Below are 20821 nucleotides of genomic sequence, written 5' to 3' on the forward strand. Positions count from 1 at the left end.
TTCGCTTTTTTTTCTTCACTTCCTCTTTTTACTTCCTCCCTATTCTTTCCTTTTTACAACTCAATTGTCTTCAAGAAGAACTCAAGGATGATACATCTTTTGTGAGCTCTTAGACATAACTATAACTTATGAGACATAATAATATCCTCCATTTAATACACTAAAAAGCAGTGATTCTTGAGAATAAGCTTTACTATTAAGTCTCATGATATAACTCTTTGTGGTCAGAGGTCCTGCATGGGAAGTTAGTGCACAGTGACTCTTGTTTAATTAACAAATAACACTCTTATGTATGACATCAGTGATCACCAAAGGCTCTTGACATGAGCTGCCTCGGCTATAGAAGCCTTTTGGATACATTAGCTTGACAAGGCCATAATTAAAGTGGAAGTTCTCTCCTCCCTTCAGAGAAAAGTACATCTTTCTGTGGTGGCCAGTTCTTTCAACTGGGGTCTCAACCACAGGAGTGCTTTATGCTGGACATTTTTTTCCAGATTATCTTGGCTTTCCATGGCTGAAATGCTCCCCCTGGGATTTCCAGACAGATTGGAATGCCTTAAGGGCTGATTCTGAAGTCGGAGTGCTACCTAAAGCAATTTTCATTCTATGAGTCTGCTGTATGGACCACTTCCCATGTTGGAGCCTTCACTTTTTAATTCTATTATTGTTTCCAAACACTTAGTCCTATGTATATGATCACTTTAACTCTTCATCATATCTATATGGTCATTTTACCACTTAGTCCTATCCATTTGATCTTTATAACACTTAAGCTGCTGTTTTTATCAGCCAGATTAAGGGATTTGGGGTCTTATAGCTAGTTGTTAAGTTGCACCCTTAGAAGTAAGTTCTTTTGAATGTATATAGTGCTGTACTGCTTTGCAGTTGAGAACTTCATACCTTTCACAATTACAACTTTATTATCTTGGTGATTCTTCCCACTGTGCCCACCCTTCCACCCTCACTCCCACCCCTTTCCTCTTTCCTTTTGTATTGTCATTCTTATTATTTACTAAGATCTGTTTGCAATTAACTTTATATATATGTATATATGTGTATATATATGTATATATATGTGTATATATATGTATATATATATATGATTAACTCTATGTGATGTATAGCATTCAATGAATCATGTGAAAGAGAAAAAGATAAAGACAATATTATAAAGGAAAAGATAAACAAAAATATAGAATAAGAAGCTGTTCCTCAACATTCACGAGAGGGGCTGCTTATAATCATTGTTTCTCAAAGCGTCAATTTCATTTCTTCATGCTGTCTTTTAGGGGTTTGATTAGTTATCACATGTCAGGGAGAACATAGAGAATTTGTCCCTTTGGGACTGGCTTGTTTCACTAAGTATGATGTTTTCCAGTTTCATCCATTATGTTGCAAATGACCAGACTTCATTTTTTTTTACTGCTTTGTAGTATTCTATAGTGTGCATATACCATAATTTCTTTATCTAGTCTTCAGTTGATGGTCATTTGTGTTGATTCCATGTCCATATCCTTTGGATAGATTCCCAGGAGTAGGATTGTTGGGTCATATTCAGACCTCTGAGGTATTTATACACTGTCTTCCATAGTGGTTTTACAAGTTTACATTTCCATAAACAGTGGATTAGGATACCTTTTTTGCCACCTCCTTGCCAGCATTTGTTGCTTGTTGATTCCTATATGAAAGCCATTCTAACGGGAGTGAGGTGAAACCTCATTGTGATTTTGATTTGCATTTCCCTTATGGCTAGTGATCCTGAGCATTTTTTCATGTGTCTGTTGGCCATTTGGATTTCCTCTTTGGAAAATGCCTGTTGGAGTCCTCTGACCATTTCTTAACTGGATTATTTGTTTTGTTGTTGATTTTCTTGATCTTTTTATATGTTCTGGTTATTAATCCTTGATCAGTTGTAAATAATTTCTCCCATTCTGTCAGTTGCCTTTTCACTTTGCTGAGTGTTTCTTTTGTGGTACAGAAGTTTCTCAATTAGATGCAATCACATTTGTCAATTTTAGCTTTGATTGTCTGTGCTTCTTGGGTCTTTTCTAAGAACTCTTTGCCTATGCCAATGTCTTGCAGGGTTTCTCCAATGTTCTGTGTTAATTTGATGGTATCAGATCATAGATTTAGGTATTTGATCAATTTTGAGTGGATTTCTGTATAAGCTGTAAGGTAGAGTTCTTGATACATACTTCTGTGGGTGGATATCCAGTTTTCCCAGCACCATTTGTTGAAGAGACTGTCCTTGCTCCAGGGATTGATTTTAGCTCCTTTGTCAAATATAAGTTGGTTGTAGATGCTTGGATTGATTTCCGGCACTTCTATTCTGTTCCATTGGTCTACCCATCTGTTTTTTTGTTTGTTTGTTTGTTTTTCATTTATTAAACTTTTATTTAATGAATATAAATTTCCAAAGTACAGCTTATGGGTTACAATGGCTTCTCCCCTCCCATAACTTCCCTCCCACCCACAACCCTCCCCTTTCCCGCTCCCTCTGCCCTTCCAATCACATCATGATTCATTTTCAATTCTCTTCATATACAGAGGATCAGTTTAGTATATATTAGGTAAAGATTTCAACAGTTTGCCCCCATATAGCAACACAAAGTGAAAGAAAAATACTGTTAGAATACTAGTTATAGCATTAAATAACAGTGTACAGCACATTAAAGACAGAGATCCTACATAATATATTTTTTTAAAAAATTAATTAATTTTTATGCCATTTCCAATTTAACACCAGGTTTTTTTTTATTTCCAATTATCTTTATATACAGAAGATCAATTTAATATATAATTAGTAAAGATCTCTCCAGTTTGTACCCACACAGAAACACAAAGTGTAAAAATACTGTTTCAGTACTAGTTATAGCATCACTACACATTAGACAGCACATTAAGGACAGATCCCACATGGGATGTAAGTACACAGTGACTCCTGTTGCTGACTTAACAATTTGACACTCCTGTTCATGGCATCAGTAATCTCCCTAGGCATCTGTTTTTATACCAGTACCAGGCTGTTTTGATTATAACTTCCCTGTAGTATGTTTTGAAATCTGATATTATGATGATTCCAGCTTTGTTTTTGTTGTATAAGATTGCTTTAGCTATTTGGGGGTCTCTTGTGTTACCATATGAGTTTCAGCATCATTTTTTCTAGATCTGCAAAGAGTATCTTTGGTATTTTGATTGGTATTACATTGAATCTGTACATTGCTTTTGGTAGTATGGACATTTTGATGATATTGATTCTTCCAATCCGTGAGCATGGAAGACTTTTCCATTTTTTTGTGTCATCTACTTCTTTCTTTAATGTTTTGTAATGCTCACCATAGAGATCTTTGACCTCCTTGGTCAAATTAATTCCAAGGTATTTGATTGCTTTGGAAGCTATTGTGAATGGGATTGATCTTAGAAGCTCTTTCTCAGAAGTGGCATTGTCTGCATATATAAAGGCTATTGATTTTTCTGTGTTGATTTTATACACTTCTACATTCCAAATTCATCTATGAGTTCCAATAGTCTCTTAGTGGAGTCCTCTGGATCCCCTATTTATGGATCATGTCATCTCCAAATAGGGATAGTTTGACTTCATCCTTCCTTATTTGTATCCCTTTGGGTTCTTTTTCTTGCCTAATGGCTCTAGCTAGAACTTTCAGGATTATATTGAAAAGCAATGTTGAGTGTCCTTGTCTGGTTCCAAATCTTGGTGGGATTGCTTCCAACTTTTCCCCATTCAATAGGACTCTGGCCATGGGTTTGTCATAAATTGCCTTGATTTCAGGCATGTTCCTTCTTTTCCCAATTTGCTTAAAGTTTTCATTATGAAATGGTATTGTATTTTGTCAAATGTTTTCTCTGTGTCTATTGAGATATTTATGTGGTTTTGTTAATGTGATGTACCACATTGATTGATTTGCATAGGTGGAACCATCCCTTCATACCAAGAAAAAAATCCCACTTGCTCCAGTTGGATGATCTTTCTGATGTGTTGTTGGATTTGATAGGCTAATATTTTGTTGAGGATTTTTATGTTTGTTTCATCAGGGAATCTGGTCTGCAGTTATCTTTCTCTGTTGTATCTTTTACAGGTTTAGGAATTAAGGTGATAGTGGCTTCATAGAAAGAATTTGGGAGGATCCCTGTGGGGAGCTACCCCCACATATAACACTGTCATATGGAATTTTCCATACCTAGACCTAACCTCGGGTTAAGGCGACCTGTTTATGCCAAGACTTGCATGAGATATGCAGGCGTTCTAGACCTCTAACTGCATAACAGGATGTTATTGATGTTATCAGTTGTTTGAATTTTATGTGACGTTTTGTTTGTTATGCTATCCTGACTCTGTGTAACCATCTTTGAGCTTGTGGGGCTGTGGGTATATATACTCATTTCTTGCTGTGCTCGGGGCCGGTGGTTGAAGAGCCTCTCAAGAAGGTGGCCTCTGGTCCCTTGTCGCCAAGCTCCCTACCTTGGCTTGAAGGCTTCAAGGCATTAAACGCTGATGAACGGACCGAGTACTGTGTCTTTGCTTAGTTTGTCGAGTGGCCGCCGACAGCTGGTGCCGTGACTCGGATTCGCTTCATCAGGTAAGCCTCTATAGAGGGAAATCTAAGGCCGCGAGCCGCGGGAACTCAAGGGGGGCAGCTTAGCACGTGTAGGGAGTGGGAGACTGGGATTTAGCCTGGGAGCCCCTCCGATCTAACCATGGGAAACAATCGCATAAGAATGTTAAACGGGTAATCAAAGCTCTGCTAAAGAGTGCCGGGACGCCAGTCGCTGGACATAACATTACAGAATTTATAGAAAGTGTCAGGAGCCACATGCCCTGGTTCACAGAGGAATGCCTCTTAACACATAGACAGTGGAGGGAGTTAGGAAGGCACCTTAAAGGGAAACAATTAACACCTGAGGCGTGGAGCCTCTGGCGATGTATTGACCAAGCCTTTGAGAGTAATCAGGAGGAGGTGGTCCAATGTTCGCTGGCCGCCTCTGAGTGCCTGGAGAAAGAGAGCAGGGCTGGCAGTCAAGGTGGAGACAGCGATATTGGAGCAGCCGCCAGAAAGGACAGACGGGGAGGAGCCCGGCTTGAGCCATCAGCTCCCCCGGAACCCACGCCTCCAGAACCGTGGTGGGCAAATGGCCCACCACCGAGATATCCTTCAGATGGGAGCCCCCTGACGGTGCAGACTCTACCATTTCCTCAACTAGTGAGACGGGTAGTGAGACAGATAGCTCGTCCTCAGATTCAGACAGGGAGAAGAGAGCCTCCTGGAGAGGCAAAAGGAGGAAGGCTAAAGGCTCCTGGAAACTGATCCAATTACCCCCCTTGGGGCCAGAGCCGAAACCACTGAAAATCAAACCAGAATGGGGTTTTCATGCAGCGATCCATGAGGAGAGGAGGAAAAGGCATGCCAGGGGCTGGAAGGAATTTAAAAATCCAAAGGCCATTTTCCCAGTGATGGAGAATGATAACGGAGACAGAGGGTGGGCCCCTATAGATTTCTCTCAGCTTAAAGAACTTCAAAAGGTGGTCAATCTATATGACCCCAAGCTAATTTCACTCACGCCGTCTTAGGCACGCTGGGAATGCAAGGGCTAATTCCCGATGACTGGAAAAACATTTGCAAGGCAGTCCTTGGAGGAGATTTTCTCCTCTGGATGTTGGCTTATTGGGAGTTAGCCCGTGCCCAGGCTACTAAGAATCGCTTGGACGGACAGCCAGCATGGAATGAGGATATGCTATTGGGAGAATGACGCTTTGACATGGAAGACAGGCAGTGCAGGGTGCCAAGAGAGGTGTTAATTCAAATAAGGGAAATCGTGCTTAAAGCATGGAGGGTAGTGCCAAAACGCGGAGAGATAAAGCATAGTCTTACAAAAATCTTGCAAGGACCCTCCGAGCCCTATGCAGACTTCATTCATCGGCTTAATGAGGCAGCAGGCCATGCCTTTAGTACGACGACTGGCCTATGAAAATGCTAATAAAACTTGTCGGGAGGCCTTAAGACCCTGGCAACACAAGGATATTCCTACCTTCCTAAAGATTTGCAGGGATGTTATGGACGACATTGCCTCTGGTTCACATGTGGCAGTCGCCATGGCAAAATTAATGCGAAGGAGTTCCCCCGTGTTGCTGCAAACTGGCCACTCTCATTCTCTGCCGCTTTGTTTCAGATGTGTTTCCCTGTCCTAAGCAATGGGCTCCTATGCTGATGACCAGCTCTTTTCTGTGCTGCTCTAGTTAACTTATCTGAGAGTTTGCACGTGTCTTGGAGGTTTCGTGTTTTATTGAATTTGTCTGTCTTTAATGTTTGAGTGACTACCTAACTCTAATCAGATCTAGCCCACAGCCTTGGTTACTAGTTTTTGGCTGAGCGGTTTGACTCTCTAACAGTTTAAATTCTCAAATGGAGTCTAACGACTTTGGGACTTCCAGTAGGATCCCTGGAACTCTCAAAGAATGAGACTCTAAATTTGTTAAAGTAACAACTGTTTGAGTCAATTCAAATTATACAAAGTGTATCAAAATGTTGTAAGTAATGTCAGACCTATGTTGTATTCATGTTTTTGCTTTCCAGCTAAAGTGGTCTTACAAGTCTTTACATGTCCTGAATATGCTTTAAACTTGTTTCTTTCACAGATCTGTTTTTGCAAAAACTATAGTGTCTCTTTTTAACAGTGTCTACTTAATTGGTTACTCTGCTGTTTCTAAAGTTCTCTTTTTAGCTCTGTTAAATGGTTCTGAGTTATGTGAGGATTTTGTGTGCTAACTCTTATGTTCAAGGTTTTTATTTCTGGTTTCCAAGGTATCTAGTGTGTACTCTACTGTCTCTGTTAAGTTCAGATTGATGAAAAGCACTGTTAAATATCATTATGATTAGACCTGGTCTAAAAGTGATAGGATCACCCTGTCTAATGAAGGGCTATCATTTCAGGATGTTAAAAAATTCTATTCTAAGGGAATGGCGAGACATAGCCTAGGTACTAAGAGAGAAAAATATTATATCCTGCAAAGCTCTCATTTGTGAATGAAGGTGAAATTAAGACTTTTCATAGAAAACAGAAACTGAAAGACCAAAGTCCAGGATTTCTTGGAAATTTTAGAGACCAGATTGTTTGAAACTTTGATTTTTTGAATGCCTGTCAAGAATGCCAAGAAGGCTCAAAATCCAAAATATCTGGTTGAAATAAGATTCCTTAAAATCATGACATAACATAGACCAAATTTGATCATTGTTACAAGGTGATTATTCAAATCTTTGAAAATAAGCACATATTTACATAACCCGTAGCTCTTAATAAAAATTCAGCTGTTTTTGAACAATTAGAATTTAACAGACATCAAGAGAACATAATAGATTACTTTAACACATTGCTTTAACAGAGCATCAGAGTTTAATTCTATGTCAAAGAGAAATTGAGCTTCCTGTGATCTTTTGCTGTGAGGTTTCCTTCCTTTACCTTCTTTCATATTGGTGACCATGTTTCTGTGTTTCTGTGTGTAACACATCTTTAAGCATCTTTTGCAGGGCAGGATGAGTGGCAACAAATTCTTTCAGTTTCTGTTTGCTACGAAAAGTCTTAATTTCACCTTCATTCACAAATGAGAGCTTTGCAGGATATAGTATTCTGGGCTGGCAGTTTTTCTCTCTTAGTACCTGGTCTATGTCTCGCCATTCCCTTCTAGCTTGTAGGGTTTCTGATGAGAAGTCTGCTGTGAGTCTAATTGGAGATCCTCTAAGAGTAATCTGACGTTTCTCTCTTGCACATTTTAGGATCTTTTCTTTGTGTTTCACTGTGGTGAGTTTGATTACAACGTGTCGTTGTGAGGATCTCTTTTGGTCATGTTTATTAGGGGTTCTATAAGCTTCCTGTACTAAGATTCCTCTGTCCTTCTCCAAACCTGGGAAATTTTCTGCTAGTATCTCACTGAAAATGCCTTCTAATCCTTTCTCCCTCTCCATGCCTTCAGGAACTCCTAGAACCCGAATGTTGGGTTTTTTAATAGTATCCTGCAGATTCCCAACAATATTTTTTAGATTTCTAATTTCTTCTTCTTTTCTTTGGTTTGCCTGTTTCCTTTCCTGTTCTCTGTCTTCTAAGTCCGATATTCTCTCTTCTGCTTCGCCCATTCTGTTTTTAAGGCTCTCTAATGTGTTTGTCATTTGATCTATTGAATTCTTCATTTCATTATGATTTCTCGTCACTATCTCAGTTTCTTGTTCCACTAGTTGTTTCATTTCATTTTGATTCCTCCTTAATATTTCATTTTCACGAGAGAGATTTTCTATCTTGTCCATTAAGGATTTCTGTAGTTCAAGAATTTGTTTTTGAGAACTTCTTAATGTTCTTATCAATTTTTTGAGATCCACTTCTTGCATTTCTTCTATCTCATCATCTTCTTCCTTGTTCTTGTTACCTCGATTTTTGCATTTGTTGTTTGGCATGTTGGAGATATTTGGTTTCTTCACTGTGGTGTTTTTTCTTGTTACACTATGGCTCTATATTAAGTGGACTGTCTGCTTTCGGTGAAGCCTTAGAGGCTTCAGATGAGTGTGGACTGAGAGCTGTGTTTGGTTCCTCAGGGCTGAGGGTGTGTCAAAGATGACACTCCCAGGTTAGGTGTGGTAAATCTCTCTTTCTTTCTTTCTTTTTTTGATTCAAAAGGGAAGTAATTCCGCACTTCTGAACATAATTGGAGGTAGTTAGCAGGCAAATGATATACCCACAGGAGCCAGAGATCAGAAGCTCTTTCCCAAGGACCACACAGGGAATCTCTGCTGCCCTCAGTGTGGGCTCCAATTCTCCTGCAGTCTCCCACTGGGTTGCCAAGTTAGATGCTAATCTCCTGTTATTTCACCCCTCCCCCCAGAGTCAGGTTTTTCTGCTAGGCTCAGGGCTGGTGCAGACCTGAGGTCGCCCTGCTTATGACGTATCTCCAAAATGGCGCCTGCTCTTTGTCTTGCTCACCATTGAGAGGTGAGCGGAGAGAGAGAAACTCGTGTCCGTATCGGTCACTTTTTTTTTTTCCTCTCTCTCTTCTAGTTAGCCTGGTGAACTTTTCCTCACGGAGTTTCAAGCCTCGTTCCCTCTAGCCTCCTCTTTCCGCTTGCCTGCTGGTGTCTCGGGCTATTGAGGTTCGGCTCACCTCGCGTTCCAGCGCTGGTGCGTTGAGTCTGCCGCTGGTGTCCTGAACTTGGGCTCCCACGCTCTCCACGCAGGTCCACTGTGAATCACTAGTTCCGGAAGAGTTTCCTCTGCTGTTTCTTCCCCTACTCTTCCTTGACCCTGCAGTATCTCCACTTTTATTAACGTGTGTCTTGACGAACTATCAATGTGCTCCCTTCCTATTCCGCCATCTTGCTGCTCTCCTAATTTTCTAAATTCTGTTTCTGGCATATACTCAATCTCTTCATCTTCAGCTTCTTCTGTTGAAGTGTTGTAGAGTTACTTTGGGGGACTCATAGTGTTTTCTTATTCTTATTTAAGTTTCTTCCTTTGCTTTTCAGCATTTGTGTGGCTTAGTGGGATGTCTGTACTTTCAGTGAGTACCAGGAAGTGTGTGGTTGGTTTGGCCTGGTTTCTCAGTCAATATTCCAGAGGCACCTGTGGAGCTTTGTAGCTCTCCTCTGATTATCTGTTTGGGGGAGGGTGTTGACCTCTGTTGCTGTGTCCCGTCCTTCTCAAAGCTATGGGATGTCTGGTGTTAGTCCTGGTGTTTTCAGCACTCGTTCGGACTGCTTGATGAACTGCTCCTCTGATTTGTGGCGACTTTCCTGTGAGCACAATTCCCTCTGTTTGCTGCTGCTATGTCTGTGGGTCCTGAGCATGTGCATGGAGTCTCTGCCTACTGGAGCCTGGCTCACTTCTCAATGGAGGTGGGAGGGTACACGCTGTTGATGGGTGTGGCTTTCTCTTGCCATAAGCCACCTACCTGCATCCAAAAACAGAAGGTAAAATACAAAAAACCAAACAGGGGCCAGTGCCGTGGTGCACTGGGTTAATCCTCCGCCTGCAGCACAGACATCCCATATGGGCACCGGTTCTAGTCCTAGTTGCTCTTCTTCTAGTCCAGCTCCCTGCTGTGGCCTGGGAGAGCAGTGAAGGATGGCCCAAGTGCTTGAGCTGCTGTACCCACATGGGAGATCAGGAGGAAGCACCTAGCTCCTGGCTTCAGATCGGCGCAGTGCTGGCCATGGCGGCCATTTGGGGAGTGAACCAACGGAAGGAAGACCTTTCTCTCTGTCTCTCTCTCACTGTCTGTAACTCTACCTGTCAAATAAATAAATAAAATCTTTAAAAAACAAACAAATAAACAAAGTCCTGTGGACTGCTGGTGCCTGTAGGATGGGGGCAGGGAGAGGGAGGTGTACCCATCTCCCTGTTTTTTGCCCCCATGTGGAACTTCAGGAACAGTTTGCCAAGATTCCTTCTTGCTGCTATTCGCAGCTCTGTGGACCCATGATTCCTCTCTAACCTGGTCTGCTGGGGCCAGCACTCTCCTCTCTGCATCTGAGCCTCTGCTGTTTTCTTTTCTTTTTTAATTTGCTTTTTCAGTGCAAACCTGGACTGTTTCTGTTGTTCTCGCTGTGAATTCCTCATGGTTTTAATCTCAGGCGTGTAGTTTCAACCCTTTTTAACTATTAATTTTGCCCCATGTGGTTAGGACCATCCTATCACTATTCTGCTATCTTGGAAACCCCCCAGATGTTTTAATATACAAACAAGTAAGAAGAGTTTTCAGAAAATCATGACCTCATCTGATCGTGCCTGTGTCAGCCAATCATGGTTCACTCTAGCCCAGCTCGATGAGCTCTCTCTACCAATGGTTTCCCACCTCTCAAATCACTGAACAATGAGAAATGACTGACCTCTCCAGACTGAGCAAAGTGGCGGCATGGGGGGAGAGTGGGAAGACGATTGGCCAGTTGCCTGCTAGTGATACCCTGAGTGAAGTTTCTTTACCTCAATGGATGTCTGATGTAGTGGACTGGACCTTTCCTAGCCCAATCTAACATGGTAGACATGAAGGAAGGGTTAGCTACGGGTGGGGATGGAGTGCAACTTTTTTTTCAACCAAGAAACCTTTTATTTAAGCTACACAAACTTCATATATTTCAAAAATACAAATTTAGGAACATAGTGGTTCCTTCCACCCACACTCCCACCCTTCCTCCTCCTCCCTCTCTATTCTCATTCTTATTTTTTACTAAGATTTATTTTCAATTAACTTTATACATATAAGAGTAGCCCTATACTAAATAAAGAGCTCAACAAACAGTATGAAAAAAACTGCTCCCCAACAGTTGAGATAAGGTCTGTTCACTGTGGAATATAGAATGGAGATACCTCAGAAATCTGAATATTGACCTACCATATGACCCAGCCATCCCATTTCAAGGAATTTGCCCAAGGGAAATTAAATCATCAGGTGAAAGCGTTCTTTGTCCCCCCATGTTAATTATAGCTCAATTTCCAAGAGCTAAGTTTTGGAATCAACCTATATGTCCATCATCTGAAGACTAGATAAAGAAATTATGGTACATATGCACTTTGGTATACTACATAGTGGTAAAAAATATAAAGTTCTATCATTTGCAACAAAATGGATGCAACTGGAAAACATTATACTTAGTGAAATAAGCCAGTCCCAAAAGGACAAATATCATATGTTCTCCCTGATCTTTGGGAATTAATAGAGTACATAAAAGGTAATCTATAGCAGTGAAATTGACACTTTGAGATGCAATGACTATATTATATCATTCTTACATACCTGAGATAAATACCACTTCATTATGGTTAATGATGTTTTAAGTGTGCTGTTGGATTCAATTTGCTAGTATTTTGTTGAGGAATTTTTGCCTCTATATTCATCAAACAGATTTGCCTGCAGCTTTATTTTTTGGTTGTGTTCTTCGTGTGGTTTTGGTTTAAAGGTAATGCTTGTTTCATAGAATGAATTTGAAAGAATTTCATTTTCTTCTATTTTGAGATAACTTAATAAGGGTTTGTGTAATTCTTTAAATGTTTGGTAGACTTCAGCAGTGAAGTCATCTGGTACTGAGCTTTTCTTTGATGGGAGGATTTTTAATCATTGATTCAGTTTTACTGCATATTATTGGTCTATTTTTTCATTATTTTTCTCATTATTTTCAATTGTTGTCTCATTATTCAATCTGAGTTAGCTATTATGTGTTCAAGAATTTGTCCAATTTTTGAAGGGTATTGAATTTGTTGTCATATAGCTCATAGCAATTTCTAAAATTTCCTAGTATTCTTGTGGTATTCATGGTAATGTGTCCCTTCTTTTTTTCCCCTTAATCTAGAAAAGGGTTTATCAGTGTTGCTTACCTTTTCAAAGAGCTGATTTTTCAGTTTATTGATTTTTTTGTCTGTATGTGCTTCTTTGTCTCTACATCATTTATATGTGCTCTGATTTTATCATTTCTTTCTCTACTAACTTCTTTTTTTTAAACTTTTATTTAATGAATGCTAATTTCCTAAGTATAGTTTATGGATTACAATGGCTTCCCCCCACCCATAACTTCCCTCCCACCTACAACCCTAACCTCTCCCACTCCCTTTTCCCTTCCATTCACATCAAGATTCATTTTTAATTATCTTTATATACAGAAGATCAATTTAGCATATATTAAGTAAAGCTTTCAACAGTTTGTACCCACACAGAAACAAAAAGTGTAAAATACTGTTTGAGTACTAGTTAAAGCATTAAATCACAATATACAGCACATTAAGGACAGAGATCCTACATGGGGAGTAAGTGCACAGTGACTCCTGTTGTTTATTTAGCAAATTGACACTCTTGTTTATGGCATCAGTAATCACCCTAGGCTCTTGTCATGGGTTGCCTATGGAGGCTTTTTGAGTTTGCCAACTCTGATCATGTTTAGACAAGGTCAAAGTCAAAGTGGAAGTTCTCTCCTCCCTTCAGAGAAAGGTACCTCCTTCTTTGATGGCCCCGTTCTTTCCACTGGGATCTCACTAACAGAGATCTTTCATTTAGGTCTTCTTCTTTTTTTCTTTTCCATGGTATCTTGGCTTTCCATGCCTACAATACTCTCATGGGCTCTTCAGCCAGATCCGAATGCCTTAAGGGCTGATTCTGAGGCCAGAGTGCTGTTTAGGACATCTGCCTTTCTATGAGTCTGCTGTGTATCCCATTTCCCATGTTGGATCATTCTCTCCCTTTTTGATTCTATCAGTTAGTATTAGCAGACACTGGTCTTGTTTATGTGATCCCTTTGACTCTTAGACCTATCAGTGTGATCAATTGTGAATTGAGGATGATCACTTGGACTAGAGAGATGGCATTGGTACATGCCACCTTGATGGGATTGTATTGGAATCCCTTGGCACACCAAAAAGGAAACCTGTTGAAGTGAAATGGACACTATGAGACATGGTGACTTGATCAGCTGACTGTTGGTGAACAACTTAATACTTTATCCCTTTTAGTATTTTTTTTTGTTCTACTTACTACTATTGGTTAAACTCTGTAATTAATACACAATTATTCTTAGGTGTTGAAACTTAACTGAAAAGTGACCCCTGTTAAATATAAGAGTGGGAATAAGAGAGGGAAGAAATCTACAGTTTGGGACATGCTCAATCGAACTTGCCCCAAATGTAGGGTTAGAAATGTGCCTCTACTAATTTCGATTTGATTTATTTTTATTTTTCTAGTTCCTGAGGTGCAGCAATAAATTGCTTATTTGCGATTTTTCTGCTCGGGCTTCTTGTTTTGTTTTGTTTTCTTTTCTTTTTCTTCTTCTTCTTTTTTTTTTTGATGCAGGCACTGATGCCATAAACTTCTCCTTAGTACTGCTTTGCTGTTTCCCATAGGTTTTAATATACTATGTTTCCAGTTTCAATTGTTCCAAGGATATTTTTTATTTCTTCCTTGATTCATTGGTTGTTTAGGAGTAAGTTGTTTGACTTCTATGTATTTGTGTCACATTTTTCCTGCTATTGATTTCTAGTTTTATTGCATTGAGATCATAGAAGACATTGATATGATTTCTATTCTTTTAAATGTGTAGAGACTTGTTTTATACCTACCATAGTCGCTGTCCTGAAAAATGTTCCATCTGCTCTATGCTGCATGTGTTAGTTGGAAAGTTCCGTAGATATCTGTTAAATCCAATTGACCCAGGGCACAATTTAACTCTGCCATTTCTTTGTTGATTTTATGTTTAGATGACTTGTCCATTTTGAAAATGGGGGTGTTAAAGTCACCTAGTATTGTCATGTTTATTCTATCTCTCCTTTTCAGTCATTAATATTTGCTTTATATATTTGAGTCCTCCCTTATTGGGTGCATATATATTTATAGGTGTTATTTCCTCTTACTGATTGAACAATTTACCATTGTATAGTGACATTCCTAGTTTCCTTTTACCACTTTTGATTTAAAACCCCTTTTACCTTATAGAAATATGGCTACTCCTGCTTTCTTTTGGGTTCCATTTTCATAAAATACCATGTTCTATTCTTTCATTTTCAGTCTATGTGTTTCCTTATAGGTGAAATGAATTTCTTTATTTTCTTTTTTAAAAAAGATTTATTTATTTATTTGAAAAACAGATTTATAGAGAGAGAGAGGGAAAGGCAGAGGCAGAGGCAGAGAGAGAGAGAGAGAGAGAGAGAGAGAGATCTTCCATTCACTGGTTCACTCCACAAATGGCTGCAATGGCCAAGGATCGGCCAGATAAGAACCAGGAGCCGAGAGTTTCTTCTGGGCCTCTCAAGTGGCTACAGGAGCCCAAGCACTCTGATCATTTTCTGCTAGTTTCCCAGGTGCATTATCAGGGAGCTGGATAGGAAGTGGAGCAGCCAGGATTCGAACCATCACCCATACAGAATGCTGGCACTGTAGACTGCAGCTTTTCCTGCTACACCATACTAGCCCCGAAGTGAATTTCTTGTAAGTAATATATAATTGGGTCCTGATTTCTAATCCATTCAGTCATTTTTTATATTTTTTTTTTGGAAAATTTAGTCCATTGACATTTAAGGTAATAAGTGATAAGTAAGGCTTTACTTTTGACATTTTGGTTATTTGGTTTACATTTTTTGTAGTTTCTTTCTCTCTTTCTTATAATATTTATTTGTGTTTAAGTGATTTCCCCTAGTGGTGCACTTTGATTCTTTGCTTGTTATTTTTGGTAAGTCTGTGTATAGATTTTGCATTGAGATTACCTTGGGGCTTACAAAAAAGATTCTTTTGGCTATAACAAGCCAACTTGAAAGGAAAACAACTTAACATTCATTATAAGTATAAGAAAAGAGATAAAGATTAAAGACATAAGACATTCTAATAAAATGCTCTACATTTGTGCTCTATCTTCCTTAAATTTTGAACTTCTGTTGTAACATTTTACCTTTTTCCACATTGCCTCTCTCTTAACATTTTAGGGTAGTAATTATATTTTTTTTAGTCTTCACAGTAAAGATATAAATGATTTACACAACAAATTCACAACACTATAGCATTCTGAATCTTTTGTTTCTATCTTCTGATATTTTCTTCTTACTTGGTAGCATCTCTTATTTTCAGTTCAAAGATTGTCTTATTGTCTTTTACATTTCTTTTTCTTTTCTTTAAATATTTAATTTATTTTATTTGAGAGAGTTACAGACAGTGAGAGCGAGAGACAGAGAGAAAGGTCTTTGTTCTGCTGGTTCACTCCTCAAATGGCCGCAATGGCCGGAGCTGTGCCAATTCGAAGCCAGGAGCCAGGTACTTCTTTCTGGTCTCCCACCTGGGTGCAGGGGTCCAAGGACTTGGGCCATCCTCTACTGTTTTCCCAAGCCATAGCAGAGAGCTGGATTGGAAGAGAGGCAGCCGGGACTAGATCCAACTCCCATATGGGATGCCGGCGCTGCAGGTGGAGGATTAACCTACCACGCCATGGCTCTGGCCCCATCTTTTACATTTCTTGTAGCAGAAGTCTGGTGATGATAATCTCTCAGGTTTTGTTTTTCTGTTAATGTGTTTCTCTCTCCTCAATATCTGAAGTACAGCTTTGTTGGGTGAACTAGGACCATATAACTCCACCGGGCATGAAAACAGATGTAGAGGCTCTGCCCTCAGGCACAGGTTTTGGGACAAAGACCCTTGGAATCTGCTCCATGCTGGTATTTATCAGCTTGGCACTGAGTCCCAAAACAATCCTGTAATATTCTGCTGTCTGCTCTAGGTTGTAGGAGGGGTGAAAGGGGCAGCTCCTCATCCAAGCCCTAGGTGGGTCACACTTGGGTCTTATAATCACCAAATCTGTGCAACTTTGGGAGTGCACACCAGGCCTAGAGGGAGCTGGTGGTGATACACGCCAAAGCAAAACTTTTTCACCAGGGTACAGGTCTCCACCTGATACTGGTGCAAGGCCACAGACTCCATTTACGAGCTCTGGCCTATCTTCCATAACTCTTGTGAGGGCAATTTGGTGTGCATGTAGCTTTTCACTTTGATGTCTCTGTGGGGAGCTGGTGGCTGGAGTTTTTAGCCTCCATGTTGGAACATCACATTCTCTTTTAATTTCCTTTTCAGTGGTGTTTTTGAAGCACCTTCATCAATTTATACACTTATTCCTAACTCCATTCTCAATCTTAATGATGCAGAAGGAAATAGCTTCATAAATGTTACGCATTTATGTAATCAGGAAAAAGAAATACGTACTAAACATGAACCTTTCAAGTGTGAACAGTTTGTGATAATGACATAGTTAGCGTCTGCTTTTTATGTCACCCTGTGGACAGCTGTTGCAGGATGCTTGTGAAACATAAGCTGAATAGGAATGTTTTCACTCCCCCAGGCAATGCAAAATTAAATCACAATCCCAACGTACACATGATAAGAGTGATTATTCTCAAATTATAGAGAGTTGACATTTTTATATAGTGTCAAAACAAATTAAAAGCATATCAAAACTATTCAGAATGGTTTAATCATTGCTGACTCAAAGGGCTTGGTATGAAGATGAATATGAGGGATGCAGAAACAAATCGATCATCAACAGAGTATAAAAGTTTTACACAAGTCAGAAGTCTTATATTTTTCTGACTCTGACAAAATAATTTATTGGAATTTTGTGTTTTATGTGAGCACTGGATTTGTGGATTGAATTATGTACAAGCACAAGTCATGAACCAAAGATTGGGCTATTTTTTCCTAATAACCCATCAAATGATGTTTTCATTTATAGTTGTAAGCCTGTCTCTCTTCGGAAATATGCATTTTCACATGCTAGATTTTTATCCTGATTAAGTTTAACATGGGCTAGTCTTTGTGCCTGAAAGCTAAAATGTCAAGTAAAATACTACTTATATCCTCAAGGAAACCTGGTTGACAAATAAGTACAATCTTTCATTATCTATTTAAAAAGAGTGGCAATATGTCAGCAGCAGCAGGATTGTTAAAAATTAGAGTGTATATGTATGTGGGACACAGCACTTGTCTGTTGAATGAGTAAGTGATATTGTCTTGTTTCTATTGTTCTTGTAAGATAGCAAATTTTCCTTTCTTCCTTTCATTGTTTTATAGGCAGTGTGTTGGCGGGAGACTCTTGCAAAATTAGATTTATCCTGAAGTGATCAGTCATTTCCTTAGTGGCACACATGGTTCTTAACTGAAGATGAATGGCATGGCACCATGGGATTTGTCCAACAGCACTTATGTTCTTATCTCACCCAAGTGACATCTCTTGCCCTTACTGTTTCTTGTGTGTGAGAACTACTGACAAGAGGACCCTGTTTTACAGAGCGAGGGTCCTGGTGTATGAAGTGTGAACGGTCACTGCTGCTGCTACTTTGCAGGTATGAACTGTATTGATGTTATTATGAACCTCCTGTGGTATTTACTCAGAAAACTTCTTCAACTTCTCAAGAGCTTTATCTGCAAATGGATCATTCAGTCTCTTCCCTCCCACTCAGTGTGGCTTCCTGCTAGAGCTTCTGTTTGGCAGCCTCAAATGGTCTTCCTAACCTGCATTTATCTTTCCCAAATTAGAGGCAGCTGGGCAATTGCAGGGAAACAGCAACTCACTAATACTCTTTTTGAGTTTATAAAGCCAGTCATTCTCTCAAACTTCAGAAGATTGATTTAACTTTGAAAAAAAGACTGTAGGGTGGTCTTGATCTTTGTAGGCTTTATTATTTTACAAATTTGTTGTAACAATATGACAGTTTTAAACACAGAAATTACTGCAATAAAAAAACAGTGCATATTGTGATAGCTCTAGTCTCTTTACCTGTTGTAAGTTAATATGGATAAAACCAGCCAAAGTTGGTTTCCTACTGTGAGAAAATATTTAATTTCTATTATGCACAGCAAAAAACTAGGAAAAGACCCAAGATTTGAAAAGTATTTTTTAAACTTCTATTTAGTAAATATGTTTCCAAAGTACAGTTTATGAATTACAATGGCTTCTCCCCCATAATTTCCCTGCCACTCGCACCCCTCCCATCTCCCGCTCCCTCTCCCATTCCATTCACATCAAGATTCATTTTCAATTCTCTTTATATACAGATTGATTTAGTATATATTAAGATTTCATCAATTTGCACGCACACAGAAACACAAAGTGTAAAATACTGTTTCAGTACTAGTTATAGCATTACTGCACATTGGACAACACATTAAGGACAGATCCCACATGAGGAGTAAGTATACAGTGACTTCTGTTGTTGACTTAACAATTTGACACTCTTATTTATGGCGTCAGAAATCTCCCTAGGCTCTAGTGATGAGTTGCCAAGGCTATGGAAGCCTTTTGAGTTCGCCGACTTCGATCTTATTCAGACAGGGCATAGTCAAAGTGGAAGTTCTCTCCTCCCTTCAGAGAAAGGTACCTCCTTCTTTGATGGCCCCGTTCTTTCCAGTGGGATCTCACTCTCAGAGATCTTTCATTTTTGAAAAGTAATTTTAAAAGTTGCTTTAGAATAAGGAATAAGTAATTCTCACTTGATAAACAAAAACTCAGCTGTTTTATATTAACAGTTTATTGTTTGCAATCATTTTCTTTGGAGAAAATTCCAGAGATTTTAATTGTTATCGTAACATATTTAATTTCTGTCATTTTACAGCTTTTAATTTCATTATTATTTCCTGTAACTCATGTTGATATTTCCGCTTGTTTTTTATTTTATTTTATTTTATTTAAAAAGCATGGGTGGAGGGAGGGAGGGAGAGAGAGAGAGAGAAATAGAGGGAGAGAGAGAGAGAGAGAGAAGATTTTCATCCACTGGTTCACTCCCTAAATGGCCACAACAGCTAGAATTGGGACAGGAGTGAGCCAAGCTGAAGCCAGGAGCCAGGAAATCCATCTGGGTCTCCCATTTGGTTGGCAGGGGCCCAAGTCCTTGGACCATCCTCTGTGCTTTCCCAGGCATATTACCAGGGATTAAAAGCAACCAGGACTTGAACCACTTCCCTGATATGGGGTGCTGGCATTGCAAGCACTGGCTTAAACTGCTGCGCCATAATGTTGGCCACATTGGTCTACTTTTTAGTCATGGTTTTTCCATTTTCCATTTTAATAATTCTTAGGGGAAGACCTTCATGATATAAATCTAAATGCCATGTATTGCTCAGGCTCTCTCCATGAGATATGGAAGTGTGAAGAAGGAAAGCAGTGCACTTTTCAAATCATAAGGCTACTTTGTTTTAACATTAACCTACTTGCATAAATAATATGAGTAAGAAATAAACATAATAAGGTGTTATTATTTTAATAAAAATAATTATAAAATAATTTTGTTTATGTATTTATTTGAAAGAGAGAGAGAGGGAGAGAAAGGGAGATGCAGGTGTTGCAAGCTACGGCCCAACCTGCTGTGCCACAACCCCTGCTCCTGAAAGCAATATTTTCTAAGACATAAACTTGACAACCTATGACAAGACACTAATAAAAAGGATCTTGAATTCTACAATAAATCTATAGTTGCAATTTTTAGTTATAATGACTGAAGTGTATACAAGGAAATGAATTTTTCTTGCATTATTTTATTGCTGAGGTAAAGTTTGTATGTAGTGAAGTATGTATTTTTCAAAGGCTCATGACAGAGGGGCTGGACCATCACCAAATCCAGGAGCCTGAAATTCAGTGTAGAGCTTCCACATGGGTGACAGGAACCCAGTGTTTCAGCTATGACTGTTACTTCCCAGTGTCTGCATTAACAGAATCAAACTCAGGTGCTCTGATAGAGGCTACAAGCATCCGAAGCAGCATGTTAACCATTGGGCTAAAAGCTTGTCCCCATTTCATTTTTTACGTTTCGATATCTAGTTCTTCTAACATCATAGGTTGAAAAGAATTTCCTCTCTCTATTTGTTGTGTTGATTCCTTTGTCAAAAATCAACTAACGGTATATATGATGGTTAGTTTCATAACTCTAACTTCTGTTCTTAGCCTATTTACCTCAATTAATGTAGCTTTAATTAATTAAGCTTGATTAATGTAGCTTTGTATTAGATCTTAAAGGCAAGTGGTACAATTTTCCAATTTTTTCTCTTCTTCAGGACTATTCTGGCTATCTTTGGTCTTTTCATTTCTGTGTAACCCTTAGAAACAACTTTCCAATTACTGCAGAAAAAATATGTTAAGGTTGAGGCTGGAATTACACTGTCTGCAGATCAGTTTGGAGAGCACTGACACCGTATCCAGATGAGGTGTTCAAATCCCAGAACTCATTATTATGCCTCTATAGGTGTCTGAAAATTCACATCTGCCGTTTTGTTTCCTGTATAGAGCTTCTACACTTTTTTTTTTTGACAGGCAGAGTGGAC

At 39.2% G+C, this 20821-nt stretch overlaps 1 pseudogene; it reads left to right on the plus strand.

The window, feature by feature from the left end:
• The first annotated feature begins 5917 nt into the window (after positions 1-5917).
• LOC133762288 (protein phosphatase 1G-like) overlaps positions 5918-20821 on the plus strand; it is a 36733-nt pseudogene continuing 21829 nt past the window's right edge.

This window comes from Lepus europaeus, chromosome 1 (assembly GCF_033115175.1).
Source record: "Lepus europaeus isolate LE1 chromosome 1, mLepTim1.pri, whole genome shotgun sequence".
NCBI classification, from domain to species: Eukaryota; Metazoa; Chordata; class Mammalia; order Lagomorpha; family Leporidae; genus Lepus; species Lepus europaeus.